General features: G+C 38.2%; 1 protein-coding gene across 1 annotated transcript in view; it reads left to right on the top strand.

Annotated features, from left to right (window-relative positions):
- Nucleotides 1-986: 986 nt before the first annotated feature.
- The window catches only part of SNX25 (sorting nexin 25), an 89,644-nt gene continuing 86,835 nt past the window's right edge, over nucleotides 987-3,795 (top strand). Inside the window, exon 1 of the mRNA XM_064477559.1 lies at nucleotides 987-1,004. The gene's annotated coding sequence lies outside the window, so the exon portion shown is untranslated. The remainder of the gene's footprint in view (nucleotides 1,005-3,795) is intronic.

The raw sequence follows: 3,795 nt of genomic DNA, 5'->3' as shown, positions 1-3,795 counted from the left end.
GGCTCGAGCTTCCGGAGGCGGAGAGAACGGAAGGGGAAAGGAGGTCGCAGCGGGCACGCGGCGAGTCCCGCGGGAACCGGGCGGTGCCAGACGGCCGGCACGGCGCCGCTCCTCGCTGCGGGCGTCACAGAGCGCGGCGAGTCCGTCCCGCTTTGCGGGGTTGGGGCGTAAGGCCGGTCCCGCGACCCTTCCCTCGGATGGGAAGGGACGCGGCAGGGAAGTAATTAATCTCCAGGCCCTGGGCTGTGCGGTGCACCGCCCAGGTGTCAGTGCTGCCGCCTCCGCTATTAACGGCCGTGCGGGTGGGCCTAGCCGTTCTGGTGGCTAATGTAATGGGGGGAAGCTGCTTTAATTAACTTGTAATTCCTACCCGAACTAGAACAATAATAATAAATATGGAGGCGGCTGTCTCTGATTGTTCAAAGGGGGAAAGTTTAGTTAAAACAACTACTTAGTTCTTCGGGCCAGTTGCTGGTAACATATTAGGAGTCCTCTGACTACTGGTGGGTGGTTGAAACAATCTCAAGAGAAAAATGATCTCTGTCCAGTATATATGTTCTTTATGTCCGGTATATTGAATGCTGCAAATTTTCGTTTTTTGAATCGCAGGCACATAGTAGGTGTGGTCGAACAATGGCGCCCCACAGACGTCCACCTCCTAATCCCTGAAGCTGGGAATATGCTACTTTCCAGGGTGAAAAGGACTTGGCTCTGTGATTAAAGATCCTGAGATGGGAAAATCAATCTGGGTTATCCAGATGAGCTTAGTGTAATCACAAGAGTCATTAAAAGAGGGGAGGTAGGAAATTCGAAGTCAGTAATAGGAGAGGTGGCCCTAGAAGCAAGAGGTTGTAATGTACAGCGTGGTGACTATAATTAGTACCGTGTTGTGAAGTTGAAAGTTGTTGAAAGAGTAGATCTTAAGTGTTTTCATCATAAGGAAAAAAAATTCGTACATATGTGAGGTGGTCAACGTTGACTTCTGGTCATCACTTCGTAATACGGTACATAAATCATTTTGTTGTATACCTTAAACTTATACAATGTTAACATATGTCAGTTATACCTCAAAATCGGGAAAAGTTAATAAAAATTTATTTAATTTAAAAAAAAGCAGCAAGAGGTTGGAGTAATGTAAGAGGCAGTGAGCCAAGGAGTGAGTGCAGGCACCTTTGGAAGCTGACAAAGAAAAAGGATTCTTCCTTGAAGCTTCCAGAAGAAATACAGCCCAGTGCATACTTTGATTTTAGACTTTTGACCTCCAGAATGCTAAGAGAATAAATCTGTGTTGTTTAAAACTGCACAGTTTGTAGTAGTTTGTTATAGCAGCCATTAGAAGTTAGTACGGCAGATTTTCTATTGTTTTGCATAAAAGTGTAGAGAGAGGAACATCTGGTTAACTGAATCCTTGGGAGTCTCACTGAGGAATTGAATCTCTTCATTCTTCATAACGCATTTTGTTTTTGTTGGTCATAACTATGAACAAATACAGAGAAGCATTTCTCTGTTATTTTAGTAGGCTAAAAGAAGGATTTCAAGCACTCAATTGCTTGAAAAAAAACTGCCAGCACCATATTCCAGGGATGGTTGTCTACTTTGGTCAAAAGTTTATTATACAAAGGAACTGAATAGCTATTTCTCCAAAGATGGCCTATAAGCACATGAAAAGATGTTCAACAGCACTAATCATTAGAGAAATGCAAATTAAAACCATGAAATACCACTTCATACACATTGTGATGGCTATTAAAAAAACACAGAAAATAACATGGATTGGCAAAGATGGGGAGAGATTGAAACCCTTGTACATTGCTCGTGGAATGTAAAATGGTGTTGCTGCTGTGGAAAACTATGGCAGTTCCTCAAAAAATTGAACATAGAATTACCATCTGATGCAGCAATTTCACTTTTCTGGGTGTACACAGATTAATATCAAGCAGATATTTACACACGTGTGTTCATAGCAGCATTATTCACAATAGCCAAAAGATGGAAGCAACCCAGATGTCCATCAACAGATGAATGGGTAAACAAAATGTGATATATACATGCGATTAAATATTCAGCCATAAAAAGAAATGAAATTCTGATATATGCTACAACATGGATGAAACTTGAAAACACTGTGCTAAGTGAAGAAGCTGGACACGAAAGGACAAATATTACATGATTCCATTTACGTGAGATACCTAAAACAGTCAAGTCATAGCAACAGAAGTTAGAAATTCTCGAGGGGAGAAGGGAATGGAGAGAAGTATTGTTTAATGGGTAGAGTTTCAGTATGAGATGATAAAAATACTCTGGAGATGGATAGCGGGGATTGTTGTGTGACAATGTGAAAGAACTTAATGTCACTGAACTATACCTTCAAAAATGGTTAAAATAGTACATTTTGTGTTTCTTTTACCATGATGAAAAAATAAGAGATTATTATCTCTCAAATTTTAATTTTGACTCTTTCTGGGCTATGAATTTATAAGTTTTGCCCTTTCTCTGGTTTTCTTTTCCTGCAATATCACTTCCTTAGTCATCAGTATTGAATGGATGAACCAGTGAATGTGTGAACTAGATTGTAAATAAGCTCCTGCAGGGCAGAGATTTTCCTTGCTTTGTCCCTCTTCATAGTTCAGAGAACGTCATCAACTCATAGGTGAAAAAAAGCCTTTCCCCAAATTCACTGAATCTGAAGTCTTTTATCAGGAAAGACGTAAATAATATCTCCCCTCTCCTTTTTTAAAATTGTTCCTCACTTATTTGTAAATCTCTTGAAATAATATAGACTTGACTAATTCTATAGAGAGCTGTTAAAAGACCTTTCCATTTTACATGGCAGTTTTTTCATCTGTGCTAAACTTTTCTTGGGTTATGAGCAAATGGACCACCCAGTGGAAAACTTTTTTGTTTTTTAAATTTACGAATCAAGTTTTGAAAGATGGTATCTTTACTGGATTAACATTTATAAACCAACTTAAAATTAAGTGTAGTTTAGTCTCATATTTTTTCAGTATCTAAAGGGTTAGTTCGAAATACCTAAATGCTGTAATAAATAGAAGAAATCAAGAAAGCAAAATGACAGATTCACAGAGAAGGTGACATTTGAAATTTCCTTCACTCCCACAAAGCAGAAACAGTAGCTCTTGTCTTGTGACCCTAGAACTTGGTAATACCTTTATTGTAATATCTATTACACTGCTTTATGCCTCCCTCCCTTATCGCATTCTTCCTCTTCCCACCCCCGTTAGGCTGTGAGCTCTTCAAGGTCAGAGGCCATATTTTATACTAGTCTCTAACAAAGCCTAATATTTTTGGACTGAATGAAAGAACGAATATAACTCATATACTACGGTCCAGAAGTTTACAATCTGTTTAAAAGCCAGATGAATGCCCTTATTGTATTGGTTTTATAAGGACATTTCTATATAATGTAAAAAGCAGTTTGTTTTGTCCTTGACATTACTTTTTAACTATTGCATTTGAAAGATAGCATAATGAAGGAGAATCCTACAATTTAGGTCCTACCATCAATTAGATATGTGATTTTGGAGTAAGTCATTGTAACTTCTCTGAACCTCAGTTTCCTCATCTGCAAAATGGGATTTTGGTATCAGCCTTATCTCCTTTATAGAATTGTAGTGAAAAATACATGATTTAAAAAGAATTTCTGAAATTTAAAGTTTCCACTTAAGTATGAAATATTATTTTTATTACTTTTTTTGGTCTACTCAGTTATTCTAGATATATGATCATAAAAGAATAACAGATTTATTCATTGAAAAATATTTATTAATGGCCTAC

This window comes from Camelus dromedarius, chromosome 22, assembly GCF_036321535.1.
Source record: "Camelus dromedarius isolate mCamDro1 chromosome 22, mCamDro1.pat, whole genome shotgun sequence".
In the NCBI taxonomy this organism is placed as follows: Eukaryota; Metazoa; Chordata; class Mammalia; order Artiodactyla; family Camelidae; genus Camelus; species Camelus dromedarius.
This window is presented reverse-complemented; position numbering and strand designations above follow the sequence as displayed.